Consider the following 25274-nt stretch of genomic DNA (forward strand, 5'->3'; position numbering starts at 1 on the left):
TGAGGCAGTAGAAATTATAGGAACCAATTGGCAAATTGGTGGCATGTGGCTGAAATGCCACTTCAACATCAGGAAAGCCAGAGGAAAGGAAATGACATCTTGATGGAAAGCATGTCTGTGTTACACTGAAGCTCTTAGATGGAGCTTGACATCTGCAAAGGACTTGGCAATGACTGTTAGGTGCTTTCTCCTACTCACTCCAGGATGTAGGTCAAGGCTGTCATTCCCATATTAGAGACTGGGGAACCAAGAGACCCAGGGCAGCTATACTGGGCACAATCCTCCAGAAAAGAGAGACTGTGCCCTGAGGCCTGGCTGGTGAGGCCCAGGCAGGGCCTTTCATATCAAGAGCTCTGGTGGAAAGGTGGCATTTACCTGGATTTGGAGATCTCTAACTCCCTGCCCTGGAATCCATTACTCACCTCACACCGCCACCGCTGCAGGACCTCAGCACAGGTGGGTGCTGCCCATGAGAAGGGGCCGGGCTGCCTTCAGCTCCGATGGACTCAGTGCTGGGCACACCAGCTGCCACAAGATGCAAGGACTCAGCTGCCTTTTCTTGGGGGAAACCTGCCGAGAGAAGCATTGTGGGGGAGCAGGAACCTCTTTCCCTACCTGCTATTGCTCCCTCGTCCAACCCCCAAACATCACACACACACACACACACTACAGTCAGTCTCAGAAACTCCCTTAAGAAGACAGAGAATCATAGTCGAGAGGTGAAAAAAAAAAAGCCTTGGTATGTAGGAGTCCAGAAAGGGCAGTGAACTGGGAGTTTCAAGTTGAGAACTGCTGTCACTTCACCACTCTGGATCTGCTTGTTAGCGAGTGGAAAAGACCTGCCGTAGTCACCTTGGACAAGTGTTGGGAGCACTAATATTACAGATGTGAAGTATCTGCATATTCACAGCAGATGGTACAGTCCAGTGAACAATAGGAAACTGCAAGATGATGGCAAAGGCAGGTTTGGCTCTGAGGATACCTGAGCTTCCTGAAGACCCTGCTGTTCAGTTTATGTCATCCCTCAACTCCAAGTCTCCACCACCATTTCCATTTCCTTTTTCAACAGCTTCCTTCACTGGGTTGGTGGGCAGGGTAGGGGGAGCATTTTGAGGTTCCCTAATTTGCTATCATCTCACAGCTGCTGAGGGCCTCTGAGCCTAATCTCCACCACAGGGATGTCTTCCATACTCTTTCCCAGATTTCTTTGGGTGAATACATCCTGGGGTTTTAGGGGGTTACAATTTACCCTGTCTTCCCCCAAAGAGGGTTCCATGGCCAACTATGACAGAGACAGGGCTTCTTTACCGCTCCCCGCCTTTCTGCCTTTCCCCACAATCGCTTGAGCCTCTCAAGGAGACTGATATTCCCTTGATAGGACCCCAAGCTCTGAAATCCTTCCTAACCTTCCCCCTCTTTTCTCCATGGTGTTTGTCCTCGAAGAGCAGCACCTCTGTGCTAACTTCTAATAGAACCAGATCCAGGCTAGCACACGTTCTATTAGAGGATTCCAGAATGCACAATGTCCTGATCCAAAGACATGGATGGACGGTTGGATATCTAAAGATGGAGACAGTAAAACTGAAGCCTCAGGGAGCCAAGAAAAGCCCCATTATTCCCAATTCTCCCCCCTCGAATAAAAAGACCAAGCCTTACCCCAGGTCTGCCAGTTGCTGCTGGCAAGCCTCCAGAGCACGTCTGTCCCCCAGCGGCCCTGGCATTCCCTGTGAGCTTCCCACGCGCACACTCCGAGCAGCCTTTCCAAATTCTACCCACTGAGCCACTGAGCGGTGTGCCCACCCCCTCTCCCGCTGCATGAGCTCATCCTGCCAGGGCGTGCGGTGGGGGTAAGGGAGGGAGGGCTGCCAAAGCTCCAGAGAGGGGTGGGACTCGGAGAGGGCTCAAGAAGAAGGACTATAGAAAGTCCCTTGCCCATCCCCAGGTAGGGAGGAGCACTACAGGGACTCAGAGGGGGGAAAAGGGGGCAAGTGCACCAACTGGTACTAACCAAGCACCACCAGGTCTCTGTGCAAGATCAAGAGCTTTCCTTAGGGCTACCTCCACCTTCCCTCAGCCGCTTAATAACTCCATGGCAGCCTGCTTGGAACCCACAGGTTGGGCAGCTGGAGCCAGTGCACATGCAAATAGCAGGACACGGAGCTCCACCTGGTGGCCACACTCCTCTCACTTGTCTGCGGGTATGCTGTGTCGGAAGTGAGGGGGTGCGTCCTGTGCATGAGTACATATGGGGTCAGATATATCTGAGCTGCATCCTGCACCACTTTGTATTTGTGTGGCTGTACCAGGACATGTGTGTGTGTGTGTGTGTCCGTGCAGTGTTTATATCTCTCTGTGTATGCGACCTTGTCAGTGCCATCTCGTGCACGTGCTGTGGGTCTGCACTGTGCCGCATGTGCATTGTATCCATTCTGCGCTATGGAGTGCTTGTGTCTACCCTATAGCATGTGTCCTATGTCTATGCCACATTGTGTATCTGCATCTTGTTGGGTGTCTATGCTGCCTTGTGCGTACACTGTGGCCTAACCTCCTGCTGGAGGCTGGACTAGAGATATGTGCACTCATCATGTGCCTACCAGCACCACGCCTTGCTGCGTTCCAGCTTCCTGCTGGCATCTTTCTGGGGATTAGGCCTGCCACCTTTTTGGTGGGGCAGGGAAGCTGTAGACAAACACCTCTCTCTCTTCCAGGGCCCTCCCATAGCAAGTGCCTGGACCAGCACTGAAGATAGTTGGGAACGTTCTGGAACCCTTTTCAGGCCCAAAGAAGGAAACTGGGCACTAGGGGCATGGCTCCCTCTCTCAACTCCCAGCCCCATCTATGTGTGAGATGGGCCTGCAGGAAGCCGCTGCTGCCTGAGTTTCTCCTTCAGGCCAGTTGGAAGGACTAGAGCCCTTCTCCACAGGGAGTAACAGCTGCACAGGGGGTGAAGCACTGGCTCCGGAGCTGGGCCCCAGGGACGTATAGACAGCTCTGCCAAAGGTGTTCCCATTGAGGTCACTAGAGGGCGCGATTGTGCTGAATGTTAGGGGTAGAGTCTCTTGAGAGTGCAGAATTCCAAAAAGTCTGCCTGGCTCAGAAAGAGAGAGAGGAGTGAGAAAGATAGGGAAAGGATGCACACCCTAAGCCAGGCCCTTCCTTCACCCTCACCCCAAGCCCTTCTGTTCTGAGACTGAGCTAGGGAGTCAGGGCCACTAATGTGTAGCTGCTCCCCTCACCCCCACGGTGTAAGATCTGTACCAGATCCCCCACAGAGCTTTGCACGAGCTTGGTTATAGGGGCAGATTCTCCACTCGGGCATCTCTTCCCCTCCTGCTCCCACTCACATGAATAAAAGTAAGGCTACACTGCTGAGAGAGATGAATTGTGTGTAGTGGTTGTGTGTTCGTTGCCTGTCTTCCCTTCAACTGGAGAGCATACCAAAAAGCGTGATGTAGAAGGAGTAAATGGAGTGGGGGGAATCATTGCCAAGAACAAATGGACCCACTTCCTAAAATGTCACCACCACCTTAGAAACCACCTAGTCCAACCTCATCATTTGAAAGACAAGGAAACTGAGGCCCAGAAAGGGACAGAAACACTCAGACCAAAACCCCTGACTTCTGACTCCCAAGGTTGGTTCCACCCCAGCTCCTGGTCCTCTAGTCCATAGAAGACTTCCTTCTCCAAATCCAGCACCTTCCCACCCCAGGGCAAAACCCCGGCCTCCACCTCCCCTGGGTGGACTCCAAGACCATCCTATTCCATCTCAGTGACCAGGCGCGCCCAGGCCTTTCCGTGATTTCCACTCCCCACCAAGAAACCGTTCATCTCTTTCCAGTCTTCAAGGTCCATTTCCCCCATCTTGCATCCCGCCCGCAGACCCAGCTGTGGCTAAACCATTTTGCCCCTGCTCACAATCCCCTGGCAGCACAGATTGCCCCAACCTGCAGATAATTGACCGGTTGTGCAAATCAGACACAGATCCATCTTATTGATTAACATTTCCAATTAAACTCCGTGTTAGGCTGTATGAGAGACTCCAGCAACCACCGTGGGCGTAAATGCAAATTCCTTCCAAAGTTGCAGAGCACGGTAGGAAGCGACACCTTTCTGGGAGGAAACGGAAACAGACTGCCAGAGCCGAGGGTTCATTTGGTTCTCTGGTACCTCTAAATCCGATTTGAAAAGTACGGCTGTTACTTGATGGAGGCTCAGACTTCACCCCTGAAATGGAGTACCCTGGCCCCGCGCTGCTGCGTGCTCTCTCCCGCCCCCTGCTGGAGAAGCCGCGTAGTGCCGAGCTAGCCGGCGAGTCCACCCCAGGCCCTGTAGAGGGAACCACCTAGACTCTGGCAGGCAGTGGGGATGTTGGGGGACAACAGGACATCTGAAGCTTAAGCTGCACCCTAAATGCCTCAGAAGCTTCACTTACCTTCTAGGGCAGTGGTTTTCGCCATCCCTGGTCAGCTCGGGGTCCCATGGGCCCCTGGGAAAGAGGGCTTCCTTTTTTGAGTACAAGCAGATACCTCCACACCGGCAGCTGGGGCCCTAGACTGGGCCCAGACCCACCCCATATAGAAGTAGTCAACCTACCTGTCTCCACCAGATTTGAAGCTCCCCAAGTCCCCTTTGGGGCCCTGGCCCCCTACTCACTTCTTACTCAGGAGGAAGAGCCAGTGTGGAGGCTGTAGCTCATTGAGTTTCTTTTCCTTCCTGTGACCAAAGCTACTGGTGCCTGAAGATGGGTTACATGGGTGCGAACGCTATTGATTCTCCAACTACGGAGAAGTCGTTCCCCTAAGTCTGGGCTGACCCACAGGTGCCTTAACCACCAAAATTTCTCCCATTTTACCAAGGAAATCAGGGCCTTTGGGCTCCTGGTAAAATGATGTCTCTCTTTTCTTATCTCTCCCTCCCTCTCTCTATGGATTTGTTCCTACCTACTTCATCTGATCTTACCTACCTACTCTATCTGATTCTTAGATCCGATTTTTTTTGCCTTGGCTATCAACTTTGAACTCATAGTAGCTTAGTCTCTGACCTCGTAATAACAGGGTCTCCGATGAGGGCAGCACCTCCCCATCCCCGCAGTGATTCCTCATTTCCCTCTCCTGTCATGCCCATCCACTCCCTTCCCCCCAAAGACCTCAGCAAGCTTGTTTGCTCTATATTCAATTTCTGCCCCCAACTAGAAGATCTGCAACCTGTGGGAATGGACAGCTAGTTGGCATGTCCTTAGTTAGGGTGTTGTTGCTTGCACCCCTATCACAGGCAAACCTCCTTTTCCTGTTAGGTGTCTTGCCTTGTAGGCAAGGCCCACTTGCCTGCCTGGAGGCTTGGAGGGTTTGCTCCCTGACATCCCAAGGTCCCCCTGGCCTCGACTCGCAGCTGTTGGTTTTTTCTCAGCATACATCCTGGTCTCTTGCCATTTTGCTTCTTCCATGGGGGAGCAGGGTAGGATATTTGTATCCAGAAACAAGCTTACATGGCTCTATCCAAGCCGGGGCTTGTTAATCATCCATGACCCTATTAAGCCCCTTTGCCCAAAGGTGTCCCTGATTGTCAGAAGCCTCTGACACATCACAGACCTGCCCAATTTATAATTTTGCTGATGGCCCAGTGAAAACCGCACTGACCTTTATACCTCGGTCATCCCAGAACAGGGCCACAGTGCTGTCACCAACAGGAATGGACCTCCTTCTGTTCCAACACCTCAGACAGCCATACAGTTGGCCTGGATTTGAGTCTGCAAAACCATGGGGGGAGCAAGACTAACATGGCTAAAGGCTTCCCTGTTGAAAGCCATTTTTTAAAAATAGCACTGCAACCGCCCCCTTCATGCCTCCCAAAGCCAAGCCACTCATCCTGCTCTCCTTCATCTCTACAGACCACAGCCTGGAACCCTCAAGTCCAGAGTCTGGCCTTGGACTCTGGAAGGTGGGACCGAAAAAACAAGTGGGGCCTCTGGCTCCCTCCCTGCGGGCACCGCCCTCCCACAGCTCCCCACCCCACCCCTCAACCACCACCTAGGGAAGGAAAACCTGCAGAGAACAAGAATCCAAAATGGTCAATCCGTCTGAAACTGTGGCAGGAATCTTGCCAGAGCCAGTTCACAATCTGAGGGCAAGGTCCCCCTGCAAGCTGAGGGGGACAGGGAAGGGGGGCAGTGGACCTTATGACCCTGCTCCCCAGACAAAGACGACGGCCAACTGAGGGACCCCGGGCTTTCTAAGGACATTATTGCATCATTCCAGTCCCCACAGAGGAAGAAAAGGGTCCTCCTGTCATGGTCCTCCCACCACCAAAAAAGGGGAGGGGGATAAAGAAAAATAAAAGGGGAAAGGCGCCCGTTTAAGAAAATCGTCACTTTTTCTGTTTGCTCTGATCGGACTGTGCCCCCTCCTCCGGACTTGCCGGGGCCGCGGCCACACCCCCTCCCCTTTGGATGGGGGAGCTGCCGGCGCTGCTACAGTGGCTGGGGGAGGGGGGGGCGGGAAAACGGTATAAGACTTACAGACTGACGTAGCTTTTGGGGCGGATTTTGCCTCAAGCGGCCCAGGCCCCAGTAAACGAGTCTAGGGCTTGACCCCTCCAAGGGGCCCAGGTCCTCCGGGAATGGCCCCGACACACCCACTTGTCCGCGTTTGCGAGCCGGGATCGTGCAAACTGTTCGCTGGCTGTCAGGGCTCCGGGGGAGCCACGGAGGGGACTCGAGGCCGGGACGCCGCGACATCCATAGGAGGGTCCGGGAAGGCAGAAAATCTGCCCAGCGGCCTAAAAGCAGAGCCCAGCGGCCACCCCCTCCCCAGAGCGAGCCAAATGCCATCCATCGCGGGATTTACCTGCCACTGGTCCAGCCACCACGTCCAGACCTCTCCTCTCCCTCGGAGCGCTGGGGCTGGCTGGCGGGGCTGGGGAGCCGCAGCCCCGCGGCCGCGGCCGCAGCCCCGGGCCCGGCCCGCTCCCCACCCCACCCCCCCGGCTCTCCTCCCGGCCCCGCACACTCGCTCCGGGCCGGGGAAAGCCGCAGCCCCCTGCGCGAAACCCCAGACGGTCCGCTGCCCACAGCTGCCCGCCCGCGGTCGAGCCCTGCTCGGCAACCGCTCCCTCGCCCTGCTCCGCTATGACGTCACCCGGGCTCTGCACCGCACGGAGGCCAATCAGAGCGGGCGGAGAAAACTAAAATCACCCTGAGTGGGCTACTGGGGACCAATCTTTTGTTTCCAGGCAGGAAGCGCCTGGGAGGGAAAAAAAAATGAAGGGGAGGGAACAGGGAGAGGGAAAGGAAAAGGAGATGGAAACTTCTACACTGTCAGGGTTGTCTAGACAGAGGTGGGGCGGTCGAGAAAGAGGCGCACCTGACAGCAAGGAGTGGAGGGGCTTATTTCGTATGTCTTCCTCAACTGCACCCCCTCAGGAAGACTGGGCTTTCAGATACATTTTCAGAGGAGGAGATCTGTCCAGCTACACAAGCACTCCTTACTGGGAGCAAATGGTTTGGATTTGGGACACCACCTGTCAGGCAAGTAGGTTACACTGACGGAATCTCTGGAATCCACAGTAAACTGAGAGAGGCAGATATGGCAGTGGGATTCAAAGAGATGGCAGTCTAGATACGGAAGCCGCCTTTCTGCACATGAAGCACATTCTTTAAAAAGCATTATAGAAAAAGAATATCTACTTTACACACACACACACACACACACACACACACACATACACACACATACACATATATCGTTATATTAACAATCATTAAGATGCGGCTCTCCTTGTCCTTCCTGTCCCTAAAACCTTCCATGGCATCTCTTCTGTTTAAGAAAAAGTTCAAATTTTTGCTGGTGTCAGAAAGCCTTCTAAAATCTAACTTCAAATATTGTCTCTTGCTACTCCAAAATCCATCCACCCTAGGATTTGACTAGATTATGCAAATTAGGGTAAATCCTAGCAAGGAGACCATAAGCTGTCATCAAAAATGACAAAAAATACAAAATAATAAGTACATTTTGAATTATAACGATGTGAAATATGCCTGCAGAATAAAAAGATCAGAGATGAACATAAAATTATAATAGTTGGGTTAAAGAAGTAGGATTATGGTTGATTTTTCTTCTTCACTTTCGAACTTCTTTTTATAAAGATAAATGTGTCCTCACATCCTTAAATGGTCAAGTTCGGCCATCACCCTCCCCATTGACTTTTATCCAATTTTCTCAACACTTCATAACACCCAGCAATCACTTCTCCATAATGCCAACAAAAATAAGTTTCAAGACCAAGAGTGAACTAATACATCTGCCAAAGTCCTTTTAGGAAAAGTCACACAACGGGCCTCTAGATTCACCAGAGACAACATCTGGGGGAAGCTGGAAATTGGGATGCCTCTTTGGACTAATTCATTTTAAATTGTGATGATACTGGGAATAGGGAAAAGAACATCAATGACCCTTCAGGCCTATGACAAAGCAGGAAAGAGGGAGGCAAAGACTAAGTAAACTACGCACTCCAGACATTTTTAAGGATCACTTTGCTTTTTACTTTTTATTTTCCTTAATTAAAAAAATACTAATGCATACATGAGTAGTACATGAATTTTGCAGAGCTGGGATTTGTGTCTAGATCTGAGTACAAAGCCCATGCTTCTTCTACTATGATGTGTGGTATTACTGATGTTAAAATACATACTTGCTTTGAAAAAAGTCTGAGTATACCAGCTTGGTTTTTCTTTTTTTTAAATCTGAAATTTTTAAATAGCTTTTTTGGACATGGTGGTTATTGTCTTCTAACGCAAAAACTCCCCTCACCCTCCTCACATCCTTGATTAATAGGGTGATATCAAGACGGTTCTGCTTCCAAAGATTTTACAGATATCTTTTTTTAAATATATTTTTCTCAAACTCCCAATTTATCCCTTCCCACCCCCTCCCCACCAGTAACCATAAATTTGTTTTGTATGTCTGTGAGTCTGTTTCTGTTTTGTAAATCATCAGTTCGTCTTTTTTGTTTTTGTTTTTGTTTTTGTTTTTAGATTCCACATATTTTTTAAATTAACTTTGGGGCTAAAAAAGAGTAAACCATCACATTAATTTTTGTTTTTACATCATGGTAAAAGTAATCAATCTAAAAATCACTGAGATAAATGAACGTCATTTACTTTATGTTTATCTCTGATTTGTAAAATGCACATATTTGGGTTATTTTAAACAATAAGAATACTTTAAAAAAAACAGAAAGATATAACTGGATTCTCCTGGCTAATGATTTAACTTGGGTCTTCTAGGTTATTGATTTAAATTGTAATTAAAAAGTATCTGATTTCACTCTAATCCTCCCATATACCTCAGCTATAACTCAGAGCTATTTATGCCATCACCACACATGGTTATTTAAACATTTCATGAGTGTATTTTTTTCTCTCCCTGGTGATTACTGAAACTAGCATGGGGCCAAAATCCTATCAGGTGCTTGACAAATTAAAGCACAGTGGTGTCATAGAAAGAGGACTGTACTTAGGAGCCAGGCCCAGCACAAAAGAGTTCAGTCTTCCTGTGAAAGGGTGATAACCTAGATCATTCTTGGTACCATAAAGCAGTCTTTACTGCCACTGGAGTTTGTTCCCCAGGGATATAGAATAACTGCATGGGGACTTGCAGGGAAATAGAAATGTCTTACAGATTTCATCTGTGTTCATCAACTCCCACCCTCCCCTGCTCCCTTCCCCAAGCTCATTGATTTAAGGATACAACAACGCTACCATAATAACCACTCTGGCATGTGTATCCTGCTTCTTAGGTTACATACCACTTTTGTATCTCATCATTTGATCCTCACAACAACCACAACAGTGGACTGTGACAATTATTATGACCTGCATTTCACAGATGAGTGAATGGAGGTCCAGGGGTTTAAAGCAGCCTGTTCAATGTCTTGGAGAGATGGTCCTAGAAACCAGGTCCCCCACTCTCAGGCCTGTTCTTTCTACCACCCTACATGGCAACTTCGGTTGTATTTCTCCTTTGACGCCCACCAACCAACCATCCCTTTGAGTCACATGAGAAGTGAGAGGCTCTGGGATGGGGCTTGCGGTATCAGGTGTAAACTAAAACAAATATCTTGAAACTGTTCCAATCAAATCCCAGATACAGGGAACATTGCTCACTCTCATATACCATTGATGGGAGTATAAAATGGCACAGCCTTTTGAGGGGGGCCAGCTGGCAATACTCAGGAAACTTTTAGGGCATAGGCCACTTGACCAAGCAATTTCAACTCAAGGAATTTGCCTATGGATATACTTATAGATATGTTCACATATGTTCATTGCTGAATTTTACACAAGCATGAAAAATCTTACATAAAGGACAACCCAAATGTCCCTCATAAGGGACTTGTTGAATAAATTATGGTATATACATGTTGTGGAATATTATATATCAGTTTAAAAGAGTCGAATTGATTCCTATGTATGGGAATCACCTTGACACCATCTTGAGTGAAAAAAGTTGTAGAACAGCATGTGTACTATTCTACACAGTATTATTTTATTTTGTTTTAAAAAGTGTGTGTTTAAGTTGGAATTATAAACACCAAACTGCTAGTAGAGTAACTCTGGGAAATAAAAAGTGGGAAGGAAGACATGTAAGTATATGTGTAGTGGGGGACACTAACTGGCTTTTTTATATGCTTCTGCATTGTTTATACATTTTTTACTATAAGCATATACAGTATTTTGCATGTAAGAAACATTAAAATGGGAAATAGAGGCTTCTTAAGGTTAAGAAAAAACAAAAACAAACCAAACAAAAACACCCCTACTATCCCTAAAGGCATCTAAATGCCAAGGCAATGGTTCAGGTGTGCCAATAAATGCTAGGACATGCCAGGCTGGGCTGAGCCGTACCTGGACAGGCACTGGGTGCTGGGCAGAAATGTACAACCCACAGGGCAAAAGCAGCCTGGATATCCTGGCTCCCTTCCCACCCCTGCCTCAAATCCCACTGCCATAAATTATTCCTGGTCATGGATCTGGGTTTCTGTGGCTCTCAGTCTTCACAGGTTTTGCTATAGCAGCTGCACTTTAAAAAAAAAAATACCTCCTCCTGCTCTGAATACAAAAGAACCTGGCTTGGCAGCTAGTGCACAAGGAACTGGCTGGGAGAACCGTGCCCAGTCCTCTTTCATCCCGGTCTGCTCACTATAACCTATTGTCATCACTGTAGTTGGGCCCCTACTGGGCTCCTTCCCATCCCTCCCGTCTTCCACTCCAATCCTTAGGGGCTCCAGCTGTCCTGTAGAGACCACGTGATGAGTAGCCTGCTGGGCAGAGGTCTCTTCCTACACCCCTTCAAACCAGAGGCTGGGGAAAGAGGGAAGCCCGTGGCTAGGAACACACCATCCTCTTAGGTCTTCAGAGTTCTGGCCAGGGAATCAGGAGACCCAGACTCTAATGTAGCCTCTGGTTAGGATACCTTGGGTAAGACTCAAATTTCCCTCCGCTTTAGCTTTCTCCTTTGTGAAACTTGTCCTGCCAATCTCCCTGGACTCCTGTATGGATGCAAATGACTAACGGAACATGAGTGGATTTAACAGATTTCAGAACTACACATCTCCTAAATGGACTCGATGAATCCCCATTTACATATACTTCCTGTACGGTGGGACCTTGGAACTGCAAGGTCTCCCCTCACCTTTCTTCACTATAATTAGTGCCCGTTAGGGACCTGCCCTGTAGAGTCTGTGAGCTTTCAGGAGCCCACAGCCTCTGCCCTCCTCCCCTCCATCAGCAAGTTAGCGAAGGAAAAGCAGAAGACAATTAAATGCAGGTGGCTGTGGATGAAAATTAATGTAAGTGGTAAGTTCCTGTCCTCTGACTTGGTTTTAATTAGCTCCACTTCCATGGTCCTATGTATCAAACCACAGTATTTCATTGAGCTGATGCTCTGTTTGATTTTGCTCCTAAGTGAATCACATCGTACATTCCTTCCCTACACTCTCCGATCCATGCACTGCCAGAACCTAAGCCAAACTGCAGAGTAAATCGAATTCGGAAAGTTGGTTTCATTGCTCTCTCCATTTCCCTAGGAGGAAAAAAAGAGAGAGAGAAGGAGAAAGTGGAGGACAAAATTTAAGGGACAAAGAACCAAGGAGAGATGTAGGAAACCAAATCTTAAATTTTTTTTTGGACCGGCTGGACTATGATGTCATGCTTTCTCAGCTCACCTGTGATTGGCTGCTCAGTTCAGCATCTGCTGAGAGCTAAAGGCTGATTATTTGCCAGAGATACAGACCTTTCAGGGAAGCTTTGAATCATTGCTGGTTGTCGTGACAACCTGGGCAGTGTCTGCTCCTGATAACCACATAATGAGTTTGTCAGGAACAGAAGTGCCCCCATCCCCACACCCAACCATCTGAAGTGGTGAGCAATAGAACATTTCCCTCAGGAGGTGGAGGGGAAAAAAAAATCATCAACGGGTGTAGTGGAGATCCCCTCAGATAAGGTATGTCAGCCAAATCCTGGAGAAAATCTCCTTTTTGAGGAACTCCTTACCTGCCATCTGCAGGTCCCCAGCCAAACCACTGTATTCACTCTAACTCAGAGAGCTGGGGAACAGGGAGTGGAGGGGTGAGGCATCTCTGCAACCCTCCAGCAAAGCTGAACAGAGGGAAGTGTGAGTGGAATGCTAAGTTGATTAGGGCAAGGCATATTACCTCTCTTCAAAAGACACCATCACGGCATGGTCTAGGGCCAATGGAGGGCAAATGTCAAAGATGGTAGGGCATGGCCATACCCAGTCACCAAAGCCAGACACAAAGGGACCTTGAGGAGCATGGGCAGTGTGCTTTTCTGCCTGATGCTTTCATTTTCCAGGAGGTGGACACTTCACTCTCCATTATCTAGGTCTCCAGATGTTCTTGACAGGGGATATCAACTGCAGTTTTGTGATACGTTATTCATTCCTAGGACAATTTTACTAGCACCTACTCAGTGCAGAGCACACAGCTCAGTGCTACAGATGCGACACAGGTGAACCAAACTTGGACCATCTCCTCGAGGAACTTGGGATCTAGTTGGGGAGAAAAAATACATACCCAAGTAACTGTGATACAAGACAGATGTAGTAAGTAAGTATTACAAGGAATGTCCAAAGTCCTCAATTTCAGAGAGAGGAGAATCGCATCCAGCCTGTTACACGCCAGCTCCAATCCATCTTTCCAAGTTCTCCCACCAGTCTTCCCTTATACTCCAATCGTCAGTTCCATCAAACCAGTATCTGTTTACCTGATAAGTCTTGACTTTCATATCTCTGTGCCTTTCCTCCTGCTCTTCCCTTTGCTAGCACAGCTTTCTCTTTCTTTTCTCTACCTGGTGATACTTAACATGTATTTCTCAACCCTACTCAAATGGCACCTCCGTTGATGCACAGACTGGTCTCATATTTATAACCCCACAGGTAATCTGTACCTGGTAGACATGGATGTTGACCGACAGCACTACTGGGTACTGTATTCAAATCCAGTGACATAAGAGAATGTTGATACAAACCCATTTTGGATTATTTAGGGGAAGAGAATAAGGAAAGTCACACTGCTTTTAAGAAGTCTTATTAAGATGATCAGCACAAATCTGTTCTTCCGCTACACATCATCTATAGCTTTTTTAAATTCTGACATAGTTTAAGGCTCACAAGAAGTTGCAGAAATAGTACAGAGAGTTCCCAGGTAAGCGTCAATGAATTTTCCCCAATATTTTGATATATTGTATTATTTTATTTTACACAGCCACAGTACATTGTCAAAACCCTGGAAACTGACATTGATGTAGTACTACTCACTGAAATACAAGCCTTTTTCAGAATTTGCCAGTTTTACATCCACTCTCCCATTGAATAATTTACCAACTCAGCTGAAAAGTAGCAAAACTATTCATTGTAGATCTGAGCATCAACTCCCATCCCCCTCACCGCCTCAGGCCCATCCCCCCTGAAAAAGGCCAAAATCTGAGAGTCAAAACTTGCTCAGCAGTGAAAGAGAGAAAAATCAGCTTGGACTAAGAAAACACAGTCCTGCCATTAATCAGGCTGGGAGGACAGACAAACAAAGCCAGCCGTGAAGTTAACCAAAAACAGTTTCTCCCAAGGCTACACAGTAGTTGTAGTATGCCATAATGCCCTCCATCTTCCTTGAGTGGCTACTATTTTCTTGTCAGTGACGGCCCAGACCTGCTCTGCTCTTCTCATTTATTACTGGGAATACTAGTTACTAAGCTACCCTTGCCTCATGATGGTACCCCATTCCTACTCAATCTCCCCTTCTCCTGATCCCACCTCAGAAACTGCAATCAACCCAGAACACATCCCTCCTCAGCATCCTTCAGTGGGAATCCAAACACTGCAGAAGATGTTCCCTTCTCCCTCTTTTCAAGAGTGGCATCCTATGGTTGCTCTGGCATGGACTTCCTCGATGCATCTTGTCAATACATTTCACTTTATCCAGCTACAGTCTTGTCTCTGGTAGTCTTTGGCTCATTTAGCTTTGACACAAATAATGAGATAACCAACCCACATCTATCTGGAAGGCCCCTTGAATTATCAGGAGTTAGCCATATTCCCTTGAATCTACCTAGAGCCACATACCTAAAACTGAGATTTATAGAGTAGGTGCCTAATAAATCCTCACTGAATGGATGTGGGATTGTCACATATCAGATTCATTGGAATGGTACTAGATCCAGGGACAAAAGCCCAGAGACGCAGTATTGCATAGAAGTTCAACATGCAGACTCTGAAATTAAACTGCTGGCACTCAAATTGCAGATTCACTGTTTAACAGCTTTGAGAACTTGGGCAATTTATTTAGCCTTTCTGATCCTCAATTTCTTCATCTGTGAAATGGGGCTCTAATAGCACCTCCTTCTTAAAGTAATCGGGAAGATTAAATATAGATTAAATGGATGTAAAGCAGGAAAGCTTTGGGGCAGTGGTTCCCAGTTTGCTGCAAGTGGAGTCACCTGGTGCTTTTTATAAACTGCTGGTGCCTTACCTCCCACCCAGAGATTCTGATTTAATTGTATGGCATGAATCTGGGCATCAGGGTTATAGAAATCTTAGGCTCTAATCTCCTCTGATTCTAATGAGTAGCAAAGTTTGGGAAGCACTGCAATAGGGATTTCATTATTTAAGGATTATCTTTCCTCCTTAGGTTAGTGGGTAACCTCTCGCCATCTTTCTCAGAGTGTCTAAATCTCACAGGGCCGGGAAGTAGAATTGGAGAATTTTCCCAAGGGGCAGGCATTTAAGTTTGATTCTCCATGAGGCTTCACCCAGCTTTTCCCTGCAATCCGCACCCCATCTGCCAGATGGTTTGTTCAACTTGGGAAAAAAAATAGCCTTTTTCTTCCACGTGCATAACAAAGTGATGAAGACTAAATATTTGGCTAAAATTGCAGCTGTAATTCATGTCTCTCTCTCCTTTTTTCCCCTTCCCAAACACAACTCAATCACACTTCAAATTAAGTGGTCTCAAGTGTGAATTTAAAACCAAAGTTAATAGGTGCGCACAGGATGGGCTGACCATTACAGACGTGTTTTATAGAAGCAGATCTCAATGTGCTCTTGTTCTATATAATTAAGTACCTGTTGAACCTCATAATCAATCCTTATTTTGTTTTAATCCAGGAACTAGTTACAATGTTCTCTGGTGTTCACTTGATCAGGTCACTTGTGGGGGAGGGGAACACCTGAAACATGCCCTTCCCTCCATTTATTTATTTCTCTATCTACCTATTTATTTATTTTTATTGAAGTATAGTCGATCTACAATGTTGTGTTAATTTCTAGTGTACAGCATGGTGATTCATTTATACATATATATATTCCTTTTCATATTCTTTTTCATTATAGGCCATTACAAGGTATTGAATATAGTTCTCTGTGCCTTCCCCCCAGTTTCAATCGAAGAGAATACATTCCCTACCCAATAAATAATAAATATGAATTAACCGATGAGTTTTAAAGGTCAGTTCGATGAAAGTTTAAAATATGTTCGTGTTGATTTTTACAAGCGGTCCATCTCCTCCCCTCCTTATTCATGCCGGCTACTAATATGGAAAATTTAACGAATTCTGACATGCCAGGCTAAAGTTTACTGCTGAAAAGGAAAGGGGGCAGGTTGCTAGGCAAATTAATACCATAAACAGGAAAGTGACAGCCTGCTAGGGGAGGATGCTAACAGGCTGTTTTTAAACGCCACTCTAACTGCATTTTGCATTCAAATGACCAATATGCTAATTACAATCCTTATCTATTTGTTCAAGGCCTTAAGAATCTCGGCAGCTCAGAACACAGACCCCAGCCAGCAGTTTGACTGCAGGGTTGTGGAAATAATAACATGGCATTTCTTTAAACATATTTTCAAATTCAAGCTTCTTACAAATCGAGATTGGCCTTTCCCCCATTCAGGGAATTAGTGAGGCTTAACTGTGTTCACTATGGTGCTGGCCCCCACAAACCCCTGCTAACAAAGGCTCTGACTCCTACTTGAGCACTGCCGGTTCGGGCAGATTTCCATGGTAATTTGCCGGTTCTCTTTTGAAAGACGTGGGGCGTCTTTGTAAACGGGAGGAGGGTGTACTTTCCCACTAATCTTGGGATCGTCTTCGACCCTTTTTAATTTTCACCACCCATGTAAGGCCAGAAAGAACTCTTAACCCTGCTTTTTGTAATTTAAAAAGCAAACACCCCCTCATTCTGTTCTGAAGAGAGAGAGGCAGAGAGACAGAGCATCATTCTCCCTACACTCTAGTTGAAATTATCAGACATTTATCAAAGCCATATTGGGGGTGGGGAGCTGAGGATTTATCACTCTTCCCCCAGGCTCTATCTGGATTTGCCTGGTGGATGAGGGTGATGGTGAAACTACCACCTTCTAGTTATACCACCCAGCCCTCAAACTCCTTGGATTTTTAGTAAAACCTAAATGATCTAGAATACCCACAACAGCAGCCTCAAATAATAAATTGATTATTTTTTACTATATTCCAGTTTTGTAAACCCCGCCCCACACACACAGGCACATCAGCTTCTTCTTTCTACAGTTTAAGACAATGATTCATGGACATGACAGGCCTGTCCTAAACAAAATTATAAACTAGTCTTAATATGTTCTTTCCCCTCCTGTGTTCCATTCTTCCTTCCAGGGCTTTCTCCCAGCCACCCAGAGGCCCAATGAGCTAAAGTTGCTGCCATTTCCTTCCTGGGTCTGCAAAGAAGGAAATCTGATTGAGCTCTTCTCAGTACAGTCTCAGCGATTTCACTGATTGCTTCTTTTAGGTATCTGCATTTAGGAATGAATTGCACAGGTGAAAATGTAGAAGCCACTGCAGTTTGGGGAAGCAAGATGAGAGGAGGATATTTTTGGTGATTTTTCTGCTAAAGACTTTGGTTCTGTTGCGGGCCAGGGTGCTCAGGCATCAGAACATCATGATTTCAAAGACAGACTTTTGCATTCATACATGTAAGCAAGATTTTTCATCCACTCCAAGAAGCTTAAAACAGGACTTTTGGTTAAACAAATTTAAAATGCCTCTCAGTGCTGATGACCCTCAGCTTTATGGTTAATTGCAATCTGACCGTATTAGGAGTCGAGGCCAGCACCTGCCTGAGAACACCTTTCTGCACTGCTGTGCATCTCTATGCATCCTGATTTAGAAGGCTGAGGATGATAGTGGGGTTGGGGAGCAATCTCATGGCTATTTTAGCAGAGTCTTGAGATAACCTGGATTAAAACGGACCGGCTAAATTGAAAAGCCATTTTCTGGTCTGGGGATTTTGATTGGCCACAATACAGCACTTTATTTTTAAATAACATCTTCATTTTAAACACTCAAATTCTCTTGTTTAAAAAATGACATTTAAAAATAATTCAGCACTTGAAGATAAGTTGGATGTTTTCAGCAACTTTTGGGAAACCTGCTTGTACTGAAAAACAAAAATAATAAGCAAATACATTTTCCTCTATGCAGATTCTCTCCCTGGCCCATTTTGGATGAACTCTGAGCCCAAGGTTGTTTCTACACTGGCCTAAAGAAATGGACGGGGCCATATATCCAATAGATCATTTGCAAAGCTTCTAGGGTAAGGGGGAGTCGTTTTTCAAATAATTTGCTGTGCCAAAACACACAAAAGAGAAAGGCACCAAAACCAGAACAAAATAAAGCTTTACACATTCCCCTAAGTCAGTGAAAGGATAGTTTCAAAATTTGTGAATCAGGGAGGAAAATAAATTTCAGAAAGGCTTAGAGGCTCAAGGAATCAACTACTGAACAAGGTGTTTTGAAACTACCCCTGGGTGTGAACCATCTACGAGCTCGACACCAGAACTCATCATTTACTCTGCTCAACTAGAAAATGATTGAGTGCCAACCATCCAAATCACAGTGAGGGAGGCAGGTCCCAAGGAAGCAGCCTAGAGCAGATGACAGTATCTGACGCACAGCTTGAGCTGAGGATGGAGTACGAAAATCCCAAAGGACAGAAGACAGAGAATAAGCAGCCCATGTTTAAAAGCTGCCTCACAATTGGAACGAAAACATTTACAACTTGTGATTAGTTTTATTTCAATTCATTTCCTTTCATTTAACAGTCACTACTTCTCTTCGATAGCACAGAGAAAAGAAAATTAATTGAATCCAGTGAATTGGTTACCTCTTGTACACTTTATTTTATACACAATGGATTGATGTGGCTCTGAGCTAGTTTCCCCAAAAGTCAAGTCAAACAGGCCCAGTCCCTGCCCTCTGGATGCTCGCAAACATTGATCTTCCAGGAAGCAGCAGAGATGTGTGTGCAAAAAATATTGGACAAACGTTGCGTGGTATCAGTGGCCCCCTGTGAATATTTCATGGACACATCTGAATGGACCAACCAGTCAGTTCTCCAGCACATTGTGGAATTGTTGAATGTTATATCTCAAGATATGCAAGTTAATGTGTAACATGAGACTAATCAGGATGGGTACATCTGCAAGCAAAAAGCTAAAAATGATTCTGAAGTTGCCTTTATCCATGTCATGGGTAAAAGAGTTGACTGTCCATAAATGAAATAGATGAGACCCATGCCTGATGGCAAGGCCATGTTCACTGCCATCTAGCTAGCGCCTAGCACTCTGCCAGGTATATACAGGGGTATTTATGAACCAGATGAAAGACATGCTGTGTGAAAAAAAGAGTTGGCACATGTAGTGGGGAAAGCATAGGGCAACGGTGGGTACTGCTTGGGTGGAGAAGTCCTCCCACGCTCACTGTCAAGAGCATGGCATTGCATCTTCCAGAATGAAAAACTCAGAGATGAAGTTTTATGTGTAACAGCTGATGAGAGGCCAAGAATTGGGCTATGATAAAAAATAGAGGAAGGAGGAAGGACACAAACAAGAATATAATTCATCTGTTCAAATGCTTATTGCATACTGAGAGCAGCGAAGGAAGGAAGGAAGGCACCACTTAAAGAAGAGGTTAAAGAGAACAGAAAGGGTTCATGCTAATAAACTGGGGAAAAGAGAAAGAGACCAAAAACTAGCCCTGTAACAAGTGAGAGGGGCTATGGAATGAATAATGATTGAAGCCTACAAGAGTGAAGTCTTTTTAAAAGTCAGCCTGCAGAGAAATGAATACACTAATTTAAGCAAGCAGCAAGTCATGAGGCCTCACAAAAATAGCCATCAACCAGGATCAGGTAAGGGATGACTTAGGAAATGTAAACCCACTTGCATGGAGCAAGCAGCTATAATATACCAAATCGTAGGAAGGAAAGGACTGGTTATAGTTTCTGAGTTGTATTCTGATTGATGGGAAAGGAACGTCAAAAGCCACGACAAGAAAAATAGGAAAACCTCCTTCATTTGCACTCCACCACTTTAGTTCTGTGATAATCCCAGAGCTGGGGTGGAATCAAGTTATCCTTTGCATTTCCTACCAAAGAACTGTTGGCTAAGTAATTTACTAGTGTTCATGTCAGACAGGATTTAACCTGTTTGGGAGAAGATCATTTCTTTTAATTATTTCTGTGGCATTAATTTGTATATCCATGTCCTAATTATCAACATGTCTCGTTCATTCAACGAACAGTCTTTTTTTATTAACGTCTTTTATGTGTCAGGAAGCATGTGAGGCATTGAGGAAACAAAGAGAGAACTATATCTGTATTCCTGCTCTCAAGAAGCTCATACTCAGGGATCAGAGATGGAAGAGGGGGATTAGAGGAAATAGTATTCATTTAAAAATCATTATTGAATGTCTACCATATATCATGAGAAATGTTATATATTTGACATATGCAACCTGCATTTCCTCATGTACCTGGGGTACAAGTGAATTTACCATAATAGTAATAACTCAAGTAAAACCGGTTTCCCCTTGGCACAGTGGGGAACAACAGAAAATCTTTTCTTTGTCCCTTTTTCACCCCAACCAATCACTATTGCCTATCTCTTCCTCCAAAGTAACATCCCATTGGCCAAAAGGAGCAGCTAAATCTCAAGATAAACCTGCCAGAATCAGTCCCTGCTCCTCCGTCCTCATCCCACCCTGAAAATCTTAATAACGAAAAACTTTCCAAGAGCCACTTGGTCTCTAAATGAAGCGTAGCTATCTAATACCTAGAAGACATTTTGAACTTTTATAAACTATTAGGTCTCAAATTTCCCCAAACCATATCTGACCTCGATTACAAGTGAGATCACATACACTTTAATGACTCCCGTGTCATTTACTTGTGTCCCCCACCTGCTCAGTCCCCCTCACGGTCTCCCCAGTTATTTCTGAAAATCCCCAAGAACGGTTCTTTTCTGTTATTCTTCTACTCCCGCTCTCCTCACAAATGTCAATTGTCAAGAAAATTAACTAAACAAATGTTTCTTAGGTTCCTACTATGTGTCAGGCACTGGCGCAGTTGCTGGGAATCCAGCAAGGACCATAGCAGGCCAGAGTCCCTTCTCTCACGGACCTTACATTTCCAATGAGAGACAGTCAGGAGCGCCCCTCCACCCCGCCCCAGCTCCTGGCGGGGGGAGGCCTCTGGCTATGGGAACACAGAGGCCCCTGCTGGGGTGGGGCATGGATTCCTGGATGCTCACAGTTGCAAATCCACAAAGGCCCATAAATGATGTTGCCCTCCCTTAAGGAAGCTTTGGCTGAAGCCACCAGTTGGTCTCCCCAGAAAGGTAGAAGTGCACCCCCTTTCTTTTCTTTGTCACCTGGACACTGAAACAACATTGCTTCTACCCTGTATCTTAGGGAGGCCCCATCTGCAGACACCCCACTGCCCTAGCTCAGACTTTCCAACTCTGTTCCTGGGCCTGGAGAACAAACACCGTTGGGTCCTACCAGATTGCCCCTCCACCCCCACAGCTCCAGGTTTCTGACAGTCTTCCTCATGGAACCGCTTCCTTTCTACAGATCATCTCAAGCCACTTGCTTTCTGCAGATCATCTCAAGCAAATCAATATCTGGCAGTCTTCACACACACAGATGTGTCTGAATCTCAGTTGAGGGTCAGCATCAGGACCCCTGCAACACATAATGTATTTCACGTAATCCTTAGAGTCATCTCATGAAGTCAGGCACAATTCTTCAGTCCATTATCAATGATTCCGAATTTCAGAGAGCTCTGAAAGCGTTTTTTTTTAAAATAAATTTCCTGACCAAACTTACATGGTGACAAAATCTGTGAGGCTTTCTCTGTAAATATTCATGTTTCATTGCAGAAATATTCAGAAATATTGATGTGATTGATTACTGGGTTCTGTTCCAAATCCTACTAAGGATGCTGCACAACATGCAGTAGTTTTAAAATAAAAAGAATTAAGAAATGTATCTGGTCCTAAGGCTTTTGGATAAAGGGTTGGGAAGCTATTTCTATAACCAGTTTTATAGATAAGGAAATTGACATTCAGAGACTTGGCTAAGGTCACAGAGCTAGCAAATGGTAGACCCTGGAGTAGAATCAAGGTCTTTCTGACTCCTAACCTTGTGCAATTTCCAATATATCAGTTTGGCTGGGTGTTTTTATGTGAGAGATATGATATATGGTTGGATGCTGCAATCAAAGAAAGGTTGAGACCAAGTAATCAGAGCACATCTCAAAATGCCGCCTTGCAAAATTTGTGTATCTGTTAGCCACTTCAGTAATGTTTGTCACAACACTACCCTCAAAAGAAGTTACTTTCTGAGAGTACATTTTAGTACTGCTTTTAGAAAACTGACAAAATTTTAATGAGAAAATTCTGAAAGGGGATCCATTTCTAATGGATTCCATGGTGTTTATCACTCTACTTTCTTGTGGGGACATGTGGACTTGCAGTAGAAAGTTTAAACTGTACTATTTGCTCAAGATAAACCACCTATGTGACAAAAAAAGCCATGCTCCAGAGATGTGACAGCTTCATGGTACATTCCAGGCACTCTAATAACCATAATCATAAGAGGTGCTACTTTTGAGAAATTACTAGGGACAAGAAACTCTGCTACATAGTTTATATCATTTTATTTAATAATCTTACAACAACCATCACATGTAGTTAGACATGGTGATGATGATGGCAACAATAACAATGTGTTAAATCTTTACAACGTGGTAGGCATTGTGTGGGCTAAATTCTTTACATGAATTGACTCAATCCTCACAACAAACCTGTGAGACATGTACTATTATTATCCTGTTAGATAAGGAAATTAAGGCACAGAAAGCTTATAGTAATGTGTCCAATGCCATACAGCTGGTTAAGTAGTCACGATTTCATAGTGGAGCAAGGCTTAAAATCCAGTTCTATCAGTTTTCAAAGATCAATATGGCTTCAGTGGGGGTGGGTGGGGGTGGGTATAGTTCAGTTGTAAGGCGCGTGCTTAGCATGCATGAGGTCCCAGGTTCAATCCCCAGCACCTCCATTTAAAAAAAAAAAAAAACAGATCTCAATTTGGCCTCAGTGAACTGGTTTCCTCGATGGTGTATGTGATAATTCTCCCAAACACTTTTAACATCCAGTTACATAATATAAGCGTGCAATAGGCTGTCCCATCAGGTTGGGTTACTAACATGGATTCTAGAGATATGCAATCACTCATTAACTATGAGAGCCACCTGATGACTACATGCACCCTATGAAGTATCATCGGAAAGAATATTTTAATACAGACATCGAAGGGTTGGGAAAATGGCAAGCTGCACGTGAAAGAACCACATGCAGCCCCAGAGGCTCAGAGGAATTATCACTGTATTAAAGGATACAATGATTCTCTACAGGCAAACAGAAGTGAGTCAGATCTGCCCTCAATTATGGGAGTTAGGAGTGAAAATTCTCCCCACTAGGTGCCCAGTATGTAGCAACATAGGCTCTTTGGAGAGCAATATCAGATCAAAGTAGTGACCAAGACAGACTATCACAAAGCAGACGAAGTGCAAACAGGGGCAGGTCCAAACATGATGTCTTCTGATGATCCTGGGACTACAGAATGGCATTTTCTTTGGACCGCAGCTGCCTCATCTGTAAAATGGGGATCACAATAGCATCCCTAGCTGAAGGAAGGGAGTTACATCAGATAGCCTTAAGGTCCTAGCCAGCTCTAAGATCTATGATTAATTTGAAAAGGCCATCTAAGAGACAATGACTACAAGTACATAAAGGCTTTAACATTAGATTAAAACATTCTTGTGCTCAAAAAAGAAAAAAAGCCTTCTCTCCTCATTTCTGCCTCCAGTTCAAGCTGAATTGCAAAGATTTTTTTCTGCAGCAAATGTAGCTCAGTCTCAGAAAGGCAAGATGTCTCCATTTGAGGCAAGCCCCAACCTGGACACATGACCAGTCATTTTGAAGTCACAGAGTACTTACTGGTTACCTCACTGGAAGCACACACACTTCAAGACTAACCTGCTTTATTCATACAGATGATCAAATTCATCAGTGTAGATAAAGATAGGAGCTTCACAATAGCTCTGAGTTGGTGCAACTCCCCAGAATCCCAGCCAGTCTGTTCTTTTGCTTCAGGGTAACCTTGTGCCCATATAATGCAAAATCATTGTGTATTGGCTTGAATGGGTACAAAATTGACCATAAAAATAGAAAGAGCTAATAGATAATCTAGTGCACTACAGATCTGGCAAAGAGGTTAGTAGAATGCGATGTCAGGTCCTGCTTTATCCTGCACTGTCATTAATGATACAGAAGACAGGGAGTTTGAAAACGCAGTCAGATTTAGTCTACAGAAGAGCCCAATTAAGGGTCTTCTGGATGCAAGGACATTAAAAACAAAGGATGTGGGTGTGAAAGTGAAACACTGTGCTGGAGGGTGCAGTTGGGAAGAAATGGCCTAATTCATCTGGAAAACAAATTAAAACCCACCATTCTCAGGATGTACACATCAGGCAGCAGTGGGAGGAGGAAGAGACCATGAAATCTGTCTGAAGGAGGCCCCTGTCCTGAGATGTGATATACAGGCTGCGTCACAAGGCAGTGAGACTGTGTTCTTATAGATAAGGTCCAAAGGGAGACGAAATCCCCATCCAGATTGTTTAGCAGGAAGAAGATGTAGTTTGTTTTGGTTTTGTTTTATTTTGCTAAGAATATCTGGTCGTTATCAATTCATCCTGTTTATTCCTTCAGCATGAATTTACTGATGCATTTGTTTTGCTTACCTTTGTAAGAAGTACTTGAGGAACTACTGTGGAGCTAGGGAAGATGCAGCCCCTGCTCTTAAGAAGCTGAAAATATAAGTGGGGAGACAACTATGCAATAGTTACAAATATAAGTAAGGAAATAATGTAGATTACAAGGTAATATACAAATCACCCAATTGCTATGGATACTGTGGGTTTGAAGAGCAAGAAGACAGTGGTACTGAGTAGAATAAACATTAACCAGAAGCCCTAGCCTGTATGGACAGATAGATTGCTTTTTACTCCAGGACACGACTTTGCAGATTCTACTTCCTCAACCCAACATGATCTATGGGATGTGCCTATGACCAACTAACCAGGACTCTTCAGGGTAGCTGCCAACCACAACAATTAGATGAGTCAACATGATGGGTGTGTACTGCCTGGCAAAAAGGGCTCATAAGGTAAACAAACACCTTCTCTCCAACCAGGAAGAGGGAGCTCTTTAGGAAAGGAGCTGTCCTCCCTCAGTAGATCAATTAACTTTATGAAATTGACATTCAGTCTCATTTCTCATATCCTCAAATTCTTACCTCCTAAGTGGTGCCGAATATTCAAAAGCCAATATCACAA

At 45.2% G+C, this 25274-nt stretch overlaps 1 protein-coding gene across 13 annotated transcripts in view; it reads right to left on the reverse strand.

Moving 5' to 3' along the window:
* Positions 1 to 25274, reverse strand: part of PAK3 (p21 (RAC1) activated kinase 3) — a 240498-nt gene that overhangs the window by 108045 nt on the left and 107179 nt on the right. Inside the window, exons 1-5 of one of the 13 annotated variants that reach the window (XM_074359934.1) lie at positions 6843 to 7091; positions 6042 to 6141; positions 5637 to 5746; positions 4594 to 4735; positions 423 to 570 (exon numbers count right to left, since the gene is read on the reverse strand). The exons of 1 other annotated variant lie outside the window; for it this stretch is intronic. The gene's annotated coding sequence lies outside the window, so the exon portion shown is untranslated. 11 more of the 13 variants (XM_074359931.1, XM_074359932.1, XM_074359930.1 and 8 more) reach the window with 11 other exon arrangements.

This window comes from Camelus bactrianus, chromosome X (genome assembly GCF_048773025.1).
Source record: "Camelus bactrianus isolate YW-2024 breed Bactrian camel chromosome X, ASM4877302v1, whole genome shotgun sequence".
Taxonomy (NCBI): domain Eukaryota; kingdom Metazoa; phylum Chordata; class Mammalia; order Artiodactyla; family Camelidae; genus Camelus; species Camelus bactrianus.